We start from the raw sequence: 12,954 nt of genomic DNA on the forward strand, positions 1-12,954 counted from the left end.
ATAATTTGGCTACCTTATGTGACAAGTTGACTCATTGGAAAAGACCCTGATGCTGGGAAAGATTGAGGGCAGGAGGAGAAGGGGGTGACAGAGGATGAGATGGTTGGATGGCATCACCAACTTTATGGACATGAGTTTGAGCAAACTCCAGGAGATAGTGAAGGACAGGGAAGAGTGATGGGCTGCAGTCCATGGGGCCGCAGAGTCAGACAAGACTTGGGGACTGAACAACAACTGTCAAATATATGCTTCTTTTTCTTTATTATTCCCAGAGTGAAAAACGGATCAGATAAAAACAAACAGTAGTTTGCTGAAAGGGCAGAGAATGGAAAGAAAATGTCATAAAGCATCTGACTTATAATTGATTAGCATTTGGAAACCGTATCTCATCAACAAACTTCTCTCTTTATACTGCCTAGGTTTAGGAATCCCTTGATTCCAAATTGCGTTTGATAAGATCTCACTCTCTTCCTTTTTGTTTCATTTGTAAACAAATTTTCACTTTAAAAAAGTGAAACAACAGAAGAAGCAAATCTCTCAAAATATTGCCAAAGTGTCTTTGGTATTCCTCTTCATGCCATGATTCTGACATCATCCAAAACATTTGGTTACCCAGAAATGTCCTTCCTCTTGGCTTTTAAAATGCCTTATATACTAAGATACAATTCTAATTATGTTTCAAATAAGAACCATATGTTTTAAACACTGTACATTGAAATCTCTTCCTGAATCTTGTTTAAAAACTCTTAGGAGTGGGTGGCATTTTTGGCTCACCCTTCCCTCACTCTTTCTGTATATTTCCCAAAGATTTTAACATCCTCAAATATTTTTCCTGGGAATTTGAAAATTTGCCTCTAACAGAAAAGCGTTGACATCAATTGACTTTTCACAAGGCTCAACTATGAGCATGAAGAAAAGAAAGCATTAATTTCTCCTTTTGCCACCAAGGTCCGTATAGTCAAAGCTACGTTTTTTCCAGTATTCACGTACAGATGTGAGAGTTGGACCATAAGAACACTAAGTGCCAAAGAATTGACGGTTTCAAATTGTGGTGCTGGAGAAGACTCTTGAGAATACCTTGGACAGCAGAGAGATCAAGCCAGTAAATCCTAAAGGAAATCAACCCTGAATATTCATTAACAAGACTGATGCTGAAGCTCAAGCTCCGATACTTTAGCCACCTGATGTGAAGAGCCAGTTCACTAGAAAAGACCCTGATGCTGGGAAAGATTGAAGGCAGGAGGAGAAGGGGTTGACAGAGGATGAGATGGTAAGATGGCATCACTGACTCAATGGACTTGAGTTTGAGCAAACCCTGGGAGATAGTGGAGGGCAAGGAAGCCTGGCATGCTGCAGTCTATGAGGTCGCAAAGAGCCGACTTAGCCAATGGACAGCAACCAATTTCTCAGGGAGCAGCATCACTAGGGTTCGCCCTTCTCAGAACCAGAAAATAGCTTGACGACCGATCCCCCACCTTTCTTCTCTGCAGAACCTTGGCTTTCACTTTTCTTGTAAATGGCAGAGGCCTGCTTTGTTTTAACAGTCTCTCTAACTCAGCCTTATCCTGCCTTAAGCATTCACTAAGCCGATGTCACAGGGAAGTGCAAAGTAATATGGGAACCATTAGCCTCAGCTTAGAATACGAGTTTCTTTCTCTCTTGGGATCTGGCCAAAACCCTACTGGCTGGAGATCACGTGTTGGTCTAGATCAAGTTCCCATGTCATGAACTATCTTGAGGCAGAGTGTCTAACCTGCCTGGGTGGCAATGGCTGGGGTCTGAGCATGAAGGGAGCCCAGCTAAGGAGAGAAGAATAGAAACAGAGGCTTCCAGTGTTTTCAGAGGTCAAGGCCACTGCTGTGTTTCTTAGTTCCAACTGAGGTTGCTGCAGAGGAGACAAGATCAGGCAAAGGGGTGGGGACCGATGGCCATGACCTCTCTGGTCAGTTACTCTGTCCAGAGGCGGCTACTCTGAGAGGCAGTGTGGAGAAGATGCTTTCATGTGGTCTTTTCTTTTATCCATAGGAGAGGCCTACTTAGAAAGGGTTCTGAAGATACACCATTATTCACTCCGCTGACCGGTGTGCAGAGTCAGGGAGGGTTGAGGGCACTGGTCAAGTTCAGCAGTAATTTTCTCCCGCTGGACCGGTACCAAGTGAAGTATGGCCCTCAGGATATTTTCCATTTTCGTCTTCTGCCTGACTCCCTCTTCTCCCATGTCTTGTCATGGCTGGGATGTTCTGTGCTTTTCCACCCCAGCACTGGTTCCCAAGGAAATCTAGGGTGACAAGGGAGTTCTCCTCTCATGAGTTGTGATTCTCTGTGTCTGCTTGTGTATCTTTCCACTTTGGGGAGGTTAGCAGTTTCCCTGAGTTCTCACTTCTCTTTCAGATTTAAGAAGAGTGCTTGATGTTTCAGTGTGTTTGGTTTTGTACTTGTTAGGATAGAGTAGGTCTTCTAAGGTTACATGCTGATGTGATGTTTAGTTGCTAAATCTTGTCTGACTCTTTGGGACCTCATGGACTGTAGCCCACTAGACTTCCCTGTCCTCTATCTCCTACGGTTTGCTCAAACCCATGTCCACTGAGTCAGTGATGCCATCCAACCATCTCATCCTCAGCCACCCCCTTTTCCTCCTGCCCTCAATCTTTCCCAGCATCAGGGTCTTTTTCAATGAATCAGCTCTGCATCGGGTGACCAAAATGATGGAGCTTCAACCTCAGCATCAGTCCCTCTAATGAATATTCAGGGTTGATTTCCTTTAGGATTGACTGGTTTGATCTCCTTGCAGTCCAAGAGACTCTTAAGAGTCTTCTCCAACACTCGGATTCAAAAGCATCAATTCTTTGGTGCTCAGCCTTCTTTATGGTTCAGCTCTCACATCCATATATGATTACAGGAAAAGCCATAGCTTTGACTATATGGACATTTCTCAGCAAAGTGATGTCTCTGCTTTTGAATATGCTGTCTAGGTCTGTCATAGCTTTCCTTCCAAGAAGCAAGCATCATTTAATTCATGGCTTCAGTCACCGTTCGCAGTCATTCTGGAGCCCAAGAAAATAAAGTCTGTTACTCATTATAGGCGAGCGTGCTAAGTCACTTCAGTTGTGTCCAACTCTTTGTGACCCTGTGGACTGTAGCCCACCAGGCTCCTCTGTCCAGGGCATTCTGCAGGCAAGAATACTAGAGTGGGTTGCTATGCCCTCCAGCTGTCTCCAGTGGAGTTTTCTCCTGCCTATTGCAGCTGCAATTCAGCCTCTGTACCCAGGTACCTAACGGAATCTCAGAGACAGAGTTTGGGGTGAAGTAGAAAAGAATAGCTTAATTGCTTCGCCAGGCAAAGGGGGCCACAGTGGGCTAATTCCTTCAAAACTTTTTGTCCCAACAGGAAGGGGGGGGGGTGGGTAGTGAAGAATTTTACGGTCCTGGTTTAAAGAGCAGAGTGTGATCAGCTTGTGGACATTCTTCTGGCTGTTTGGTGGTGGGGTAATGGGAGTCACTGGAGAAGCCCAGTTGTCTATGAAGCCTCTGTTGCAAGATGGTGTCTCCTCTTTTCTTTGAACAGGGAAAGTAGACAGGAAACCCAATTGTGGAGAGCTCAGCTGTTTTTATTCTTGGTTTTCCATTGCCTTCCTTCTGCAAGTATATTAGAGAACCATTGGAGAGAGAAAACTATGAAGTATTGCTTTTTAGAAATGACTATGAAAGCTTTTATCTCTGCTATAACCTTAAGAGCCTAAGCTCTATACTTTTTGAAATTTTAGGGAGAGTGAGCCTTTTGCAAGAAGGGGACCCCTTCCAGAGCCCAAAACTGGGCTCTTGTCTAACACTCAGTAATGAATTGTCCAAGGAGACACATGTGCTGACAAAGCAAGAGATTTTTTATTGGGCATGGGTGCCCGGGTGGAGAGCAGTAGAGTAAGGAAACCCAGGATAACAGCTCTGCCATGTGGCTTGGGTTTTATGGTGATGGGATTAGTTTCTGGGTTGTCTTTAGCCAATCATTCTGACTCAGAGTTCTTCCTGGTGGTACATGCCTTGTTCAGCCAATATGGATGCCAGCGAGAAGGATTCTGGGAGGTAGTCAGACATGTGGTGTCTCCTTTCGACCTTTGCCAAACTCTTCTTGTCAGTGGTGGCCTATTAGTTCCGTGTTCCTTACCAGGACCTCCTGTCATAAAACAACTCATGCAAATGGTTACTCTGGTGCCTGGCCAGGGTGGGCGGTTGCAGTCAGTGTGCTTCCCCTAACAAGCCTGTAATTTCAAGATATGTTAAATAGGAAAATTTGAACCACGTCTTCCAAGTGCCCTTCTTCATAAATCTATTTGGAATCAAGCTTTAAAATCACCACCAGCAAATCATTTTCATAGCCTGTATGGCAACTGAACTTTCTTCTATTTAATTTTTCAGCACTGCTTTATTATAAGACATCGGTTGCAAAAAAAAAAAAAAAAGTTATTTGTATTGTAAGCTGAAAAGAATGAGAATCATAGAGTAGATGAGCAACAATCTCTTCTGAGTATGGCAAGAAAAATAAGACATTTCAACTGTGCCTTTAGATTCAGTCAGGTTGATGGAAACAAATAGCCCCAGGTCATTCGCCTTAAAACCTAAATAAAGAAACAAACAATCTGCCCACCAGAGGTATAGGAATGGTATAGAATTTAAAGACTCAAGAGACAATTTTTTATAACAATTAACCTGGGGTATCCTCTTATGCACATTGATGAAGTCTCCTTTATGTATTGTTGGGAAGGTCCCTTGGAGGAGGCAATAGGTATTTTTGCTTAGAGAATCCCATGGACAGAGGAGCCTGGCGGGCTACAGTCCATGGGGTTGGAAAAAGCTGGACACGACTGAGCGACTAATACTACTACTAATGGGAGTAGGCGTCATCAACCTTCTGGTTCCAGCCTGTCTGGGGTCTGCGTGCTTGTGGGCAGCACGCAGTTAACCTTCTTTCACCTCCTGGGAGTTTTCATGTCTGTAAAGCAGCTCAAAGATATTGTTATGTATATCCCTTGAGGGGGAACCAAGACCCTACCCCAAGGCTACACTATTGTCTTTTGATTGCTCCTCAAACCCCCTCCCTTCCCTGATTAGCAACTGTTTGAACCCGCCCTTTGGAACCCAGGGAAGGTCACAGAGGTGGAATGAAGCCTATTTCCTGCAAACAAAAAAATGTGTGGGGAGTGTGGGGGCGTGGAGCGCTCTGGGCACAGAAAGACTTTGTGCCCAGGAGCCCTACAAGGTCCTGCTCAGTTTCACTATCCACAAAGCACTCTGAATAGACCTGAGAATTTGAATAGCTGAAACTTGGTAGTTCACTTCAGATAGTCTTCCTGATCTTCAAGGTTCAGAAGAACTTTCTAGAAAAAGTTAATTGCATGTTTGAAAAGGGACTGAGTCCTCTAGGGTTTTGGGGCAGAGATGAGGTCTCAGACAGGGGTGTGGGAAGGCTTACTGGTCCTTAACCTTCCACTTGCACTGACTCATATCTTAATTCCCATTTGGTGTGAGGAGGACACCAATTTGAGAAACTAAGATGTTCCCTTCTATGCCCTAGGCCCTCAAATCCCAAATTCAAGTTCTTCTGGTTTGCCTTTGTTTTTTGGCAACAGGAGCTGCAAAAGTCTCTGAATTTCTTCAAGCTCCACTTTCCTACAGAGTTCAACCTAGAAAATTCCTTCTAGGGTATCTGAGCTTTTAAGGTTTTTTGTTTGTTTGTTTTTAATGTATTGGGTTTTTAAAAAATGCATTGATCTATAAGATCACGTGGAAAAAACCCTGATGAATTTTTTGGCCAACCCAGTACTTGACCCAGCAGTTTTAGCTGTTATCCATGGAAGGGCTGTTTCAAACAGCCTACCCAACCCTGTTCCCAAAAGGGAAGGATATGCTTGGCTACATCCGGTCTTCATCAAGTCACAGGGGATTCTCTCTAGCTGTGTCATGCAAGCTCCAGAGCACGTGGCCTCAGTAGTTGCGGCTCATGGGCTTACGTGCACCCCTCCCCCCCCCGAATTTTGTTGTTCAGTCACTCAGTTGGGTCCGACTCCTTGCGACCCCATAGACTGCAGCACGCCAGTCTTCCCTGTCCTTCACTGTCTCCCGGAGTTTGCTCAAACGCATGTCCATTGAGTTGGTGATGTCATCCAACTCTCTCATCCTCTGTTGCCCCCTTCTCCCTCAATCTTTCCCAGCATCAGAGTCTTTTCCAATGATAGGGGATCTTAATTCCCTGACCAAGGATTGAACCCATGTCCCCTGCATTGGAAGGCAGATTTTTAACCACTGGATCACCAGGGAAGTCCTTTTATTTTCATAGTACAATTTATTCATATGAAATCTCCCTCCTCACTCTTGCTTATTATCTGATGGCTCCAATGAAATTATCCACTCTCTTACATTCTGTCTTGACCCTCAAGGCTTGACAAATGTTCCTGGCACATGTAATAAATGACTGTGAAAGATGATGATAATGATATTAATAATAACAGTGAAATAATAATAGAAAAGATCTTACACATGGGACAAATGCAGTGTCAGCTGATGGCCCTGCACCACTTCAGATCATCTGACACACACTGGGGGATTTGACCTCTGAGAGCATCATATACCCTCAACTTAAAACTGGTCTGCATTGCCTTTCTCACAGAGACCACATTGCTTAGCCTGGTATCCACACAAGTCTGGCTGTAAACTAGTCTTTATTCTTTTTGAATCCTGTGCTCTTCCCAAGGCAAATCTACTTGGTGTTTCCCAAACATGCCACACACCTTTGTTTTCACTAATTCCTCTGCCTTTGCTGCTGTTCCCACCACCTCTTTGGAGACGATCATGTATATATTGCTATATTTCAAATAGCTAACTAAGACTTCCCTGATGGTCAAGTGGTTAATGCAGGGAGTGCAGATTCAATCCCTGCTTGGGGAGCTAAGATCCCACATGCCTTGGGGCCCAGAAACCAAAAAATAAAACAGAAGCAATATTGTAACAAATTCAATAAAGACTCTAAAAATGATCCACATCAAAAAATCTTTAAAAAAAAATAAAATAGATAACCAACAAGGACACAGTGTATAGCACAGGGAACTCTGTGCCACACAGTGTAATAACCTAAATGAGAAAAAAGAATTTGAAAAAGAATAGATAGATGTATGGGGAGCTTCCCAGGTGGTGCGAGTGGCAAAGAGAGCCCACCTGCCAAGGCGGGAGGCATAAGAGACACGGGTTCAATCTCTGAGTCAGGAAGACCCCCTGGAGGAGGGCACGACAACCCACTCCAGTATTCTTACCTGGAAAAGTCCATGGACACAGGAGCCTGGCAGGTCAATCGGGTTGCAAAGAGTCAGACACGACTGCCTGACTGGGCAAACATGCCTAGATACACGTATAAGTATAACTGAATCACTTTGCTGTACCTCTGAAACTAACACCACATTGTTAATCAATTACACTCCAATATCAAATAAAAGCGCTCCTTTCTGTAACTCCCCACACTGTTTGGGGTCTACCTTATATCTTATCATATGCATCTTGCATTACAACTATTTATAATTTTTTTACATGGATTCCCCTAAAACATTGATGGTATAGACAATAAATATAAACAGCAAAATGGATCATCAAAACAGGCTTAGGCACTTCCCTGGTGGTCCAGTGGTTAAGACTGTAGGCTCCCAGTGCAGAGGGCCTGGGTTCAATCCTTGGTCAGGGAACTAGATCCCTCCCATATGCTGCAACTAAGACCCAGTGCAGCCAAATAAATAATTAAAAAAAAAAAAAAAGGCTTAGCTTGTAGACCTCAAACAGTATCAAAACAAAGGAATCAGTCTCCTCCAGGCAGAAATACTTTATCTTTCAGGCTGGGATTTCTGAATATGGTCAAGTGGGGTCAGGAAGTCACTTTATTTAAAATGATTATTCTCTGATGGTTGGACACCTTCTACAGAATGGTTGGGGAACCCGGGTTGTGTTTTTAAAAAACAATCAAAAGCACATGGAGAATTTCATCAGAGGACACTCTGTGGTGAAGGAATGTAAAACTAAAAGTTAATGTTGGTGACACCCACACTGAATTGACTCTGACTCAGCAGTTTCTTTCCATCAGCAGTTCCTGTAACTTTCTATCAGCAGTTCCTGTAACCTTGTTGAATTTCTCACTTATACTGTTACTCCACTGAATCCTGTCACCCTGGAAAACAGGAACCCAACATAGCATTTCTCTTGTTTCTAGAGGCTGGGTTTTAAGATGGAAAATTCCAGGCTATAAAATCAAGTGTTTGAAATGCTGTCTTCATCACGGTGTGATGCTTTTCCCTCTGAAATAGGAGTTGGCAGCTGTGTTACCAGGTACATTAATGCAACAAGCAGATTGCATTATCATATCTGGTTGCCTACTAAGGGTCTACAAAGTCCTAGAATTCCCTGGCAGTCTGGTGGTTGAGACTCAGTGCTCTCACAGCTGAGGGCCTGGGTTCAATCCCCGGTCAGGGAACGATCCCACAAGCTGCATGCTGCTGCCGCTGCTAAGTCGCATCAGTCGTGTCCAACTCTGTGCGACCCCAGAGACGGCAGCCCACCAGGCTCCCCCGTCCCTGGGATTCTCCAGGCAAGAACACTGGAGTGGGTTGCCATTTCCTTCTCCAATGCATGAAAGCGAAAAGTGAAAGTGAAGTCGCTCAATTGTGTCCGACTCTTAGGAACCCCATGGACTGCAGTTTACCAGGCTCCTCTGTCCCTGGGATTTTCCAGGCAAGAACACTGGAGTGGGTTACCATTTCCTTCTCCACCGTGCCACCAAAATAGCAAAACAAAACAAAACTTCTAAGTCCTAGAAAAATACTTGTGATGGATGAATTCCCTCTGGCACTCTTTTAAAGGACATATAGAAACAGCAGGACTACTGCTGTATATATTCCTTATAATACCAGTACATGATTTTATTCTATTTTATATTTAATTTTATTTTTAGATTTTGGGTTGAATTTACTTTTAATCTATAGTTTAATTTTATTCTAGAGTTTATTTTAAAATGTTGTGTTATTTTCAGGTGTATAGCAAAGTGATTCAGTTATACATGTCAGTTCAGTTCAGTTTACTTCAGTCGCTCAGTCGTGTCCGACTCTTTGCAACCCCATGAATCACAGCACGCCAGCCCTCCCTGTCCATCACCAACTCCCGGAGTTCACTCAAACTCATGTCCATCGAGTCGGTAATGCCATCCAGCCATCTCAACCTCTGTCATCCCCTTCTCCTCCTGCCCCCAATCCCTCCCAGCATCAGAGTCTTTTCCAATGAGTTAACTCTTCCCATGAGGTGGCCAGAGTACTGGAGTTTCAGCTTCAGCATCATTCCTTCCAAAGAAATCCCAGGGCTGATCTCCTTCAGAATGGACCGGTTGGATCTCCTTGCAGTCCAAGGGACTCTCAAGAGTCTTCTCCAACACCACAGTTCAAAAGCATCAATTCTTTGGCACTCAGCTTTCTTCACAGTCCAACTCTCACATCCATACATGACCACTGGAAAAACCATAGCCTTGACTAGACGGACCTTTGTTGGCAAAATAATGTCTCTGCTTTTGAATATGCTATCTAGGTTGGTCATAACTTTCCTTCCAAGGAGTAAGCGTCTTTTAATTTCATGGCCGCAATCACCACCTGCAGTGATTTTAGAGCCCCCAAAAATAAAGTCTGACACTGTTTCCACTGTTTCCCCATCTATTTCCCATGAAGTGATGGGACCAGATGCCATGATCTTCATTTTCTGAATGTTGAGCTTTAAGCCAACTTTTTCACTCTCCTCTTTCACTTTCATCAAGAGGCTTTTTAGTTCCTCTTCACTTTCTGCCATAAGGGTGGTGTCATCTGCATATCTGAGGTGATTGATATTTCTCCCGGCAATCTTGATTCCAGCTTGTGCTTCTTCTAGCCCAGCGTTTCTCATGATGTACTCTGCATATAAGTTAAACAAGCAGAGTGACAATGTACAGCCTTGACATAGTCCTTTTCCTATTTGGAACCAGTACATCTATCTATTCTTTTTCACATTCTTTTGCTATTTAGGTTATTACCAAATACTGAGTATCGTTCCCTGTGCTATCCAGTAGCCCCTTGTTGATTATCTATTTTGTATACAGTCATGTGTGTGTGTTCATCCCAATTTCCTAATTTATCCCCCCTCTCCCGCCATTTCCCCTTTGGTAACTGTAGTTTGTTTTCTATGTCTGTGAGTCTACTTCTCTTTTGTAAATAAGTGCATTTGTATCATATTTTTAGAGTCCACATATAAGTGATATCATATGATATTTGTCTCTATCTGACTGTGGTAATCTCTAGCTCCATCCATGCTGCTGCAAATGGCATTATATTGTTCTTTAGAGGGCTGAGTACTATTCCATTGTATGTGTGAATCACATTTTTCTTACCCATTCCTCTGTTGATGGACATTTAGCTTGTCTCCATGTCTCAGCTATTGTAAATAGTGTTGCTATGAACACTGGGGTTCATGTATCTTTTCAAATTATGTCTTGCTCCAGATATATGCCCAGGAGCAGGACTGTGAGATCATATAGTAGTTCTATTTTTTTTTTTTTAAGGAAACTCCATTACCGTTCTCCCTAGTGATTGTACCAATTTACATTCTCACCAACAGTGTAGGAAGGTTTCAACTGGTTATTGTTTTTAAACCTCCCTTTTGTTCAAAAGAAAAGTTTGAGGAATCAAACAAAATCCCCTTGGAAGAAGTATGATTTGAGTTAATCTGTCAACTGAGGGAAAAGGAATCCCATCAGAGAAACAGTTTTAACACACCACAAATGGATAGGGTTAGGAGAAGAATGCTAAAGAGTACACACAAAAGATACTTGAAATTAAATTTCAGAAGGAAAAACTCTCTAAGGCAGGAGTGCTGGGCCAAGAAATCTAAACTGGATGCCAGAAACCTCGACAAGAGCCTCGGAGGTCCAAAGTGAAGGAATTAAGGGCTCCATGAGTGGGGGATGCTGAATGATGCCGAGAGCCTTTCAGCCTGCTTAGAGGTCAAATCAGGCAATGTCTCAGGGAATCTCAAGTCTGGGATCTTGTTGATGATGTTGGAGGCATATTGGTGTGGAATTTGTTGTACTCAAATGAGGGTACATGTCTCAAATTCATTCTTAACACAGGCACTGCCAGAAACCCAAGACTCTGCTCAGCCAGAAGCACACCCCTGACTGCTCTGCGCCACCCTAGTCAGACCCAATCACACTCCGCTTTGCCATCAGCAAACCCCTCAGCCCTATCCCATTTCTTCAGGAGCACCCAGCTCACCCCAAGAACGTTCCACGGCTGTCCTGGAAATGAGGGCTGTTTTGCTGTCTCTCCTCTCGGAGCTCAGAACAACAACCCAAAGTTGGGTTTTCCTGGGTCACCATGGCCACGCGCAGACTACATCTCTCCCTCTCTGTTGCACAACCCCCTGCCCCTCTCCCATACCCCCTCCTCTACCTCCTCCTCCCCCTCTGATGGTGGTCATGCACAGACTTCCAAAAACCACCCCACCACCCACCACACACACTCATACACATGCCTCACATCCTGAAGGCTTTAGCTCCCCACTGCTGACGTGCTTGGTCACTCAACTCATGTACCATTTTTGGCCTCTTTCAATGTCAGTGGAGATGACGCATTTGCCACGCTGGCCTCTCAGACTCTGATTCCTCAACATTCTGGGGGGCAGCCGCCCACCTCTGGACTGGGTCACCCTGTCCGCCCTGGACTGTAACCCCACACCCCTGTCTCCCACTGGCCCTCCCTGCTGCAGCTGTTCCAACACCACTTCCACTCTGCCAGCACCAGCATCCCCGGGCATGCGCTTACTTGGCAAGGACTCCATCTTGATGGGAACCTTGTCCCCACTCCCCCACCCCCTACTCTCCCACCCTCATCTCACCTCCCTCGTTTATGCTTCCTTTGTCCTGAAACAACACTCTGTCTCTCTCCTTAGGAGATGGGTTGCCCTGGCTCCTCAGAGCCAGTTATTAAATTTTCAGGGATTTTGCAAACTCTTTGACATCGTGGCCACTGGAATTGGCCATGCACAGAGTATTGTGTCTGTGTGCTCAGTCACTCTGTCGTCACCAGCTCTTTTGCAATGCCATGGACTGCAGCCCACCAGGTTCCTCTGTCTGTGGGATTCTCCAGGCAAGAATGCTGGACTGGGTTGCCATGCCCTCCTCCAGGGGATCATCCTGATCCAGGGATCGAACCCTTGTCTCAGGCATCTCCTGCATTGGCAGGCAGGTTCTTTATCACTAGCACCACCTAGGAAGCCCAGATAGGGTATTTATACCGAGTGAAGATTTTGGTTTCCAAAGGTAGGGATTGTTAAGCACTTCTCAGCTCATCACTGGCTTCCCCAGCACCCTCCTACCACCACTGACATGGGATTCTCTGTTCTCCGGCTTCGCTTCTGCTCCCTCTCGCTCACTCACTCCTCACACCCACTCCAACCTCACTTCTGTCCTTACCAGAGTTGCCAGACACCTCTTGACTCCCAGTCCAGCGGACACTCTCTCTGTTCTCGTCTCACTTTGTCTGTGCATCCATCTTCCCGACCCACATCCTCATCTTCAAGCAGGCTCTTCTGAGGCTGCACTTTCCTGTTTTTCTCCTGCTTCTCTGGCAGTTCTTTCGCAGAATCTATTACGGCTTCTCCGTAATAGGGAGGCTTCTCCCTCCCTGCTTAGACTCATACACGACTTCTGAAGGTTGGCTTCTAGTGCTGTCCTAGGCTCTGTTCTCTCCTCTGTCCTTTCTCTCCATGTGACCTCCTCTTGTCTTGGGACTTATATTCTCTATTGTTGTTGTTCAGCTGCAGAGTCACGTCTGACTCTTTGCGACCCTGTGGACTGCAACACACCAGGCCTTCCTGTCCCTCACCATCTCCTGGAGTTTGCCCAAGTTCCTG

This window comes from Ovis canadensis, chromosome 10 (genome assembly GCF_042477335.2).
Source record: "Ovis canadensis isolate MfBH-ARS-UI-01 breed Bighorn chromosome 10, ARS-UI_OviCan_v2, whole genome shotgun sequence".
NCBI lineage: Eukaryota > Metazoa > Chordata > Mammalia > Artiodactyla > Bovidae > Ovis > Ovis canadensis.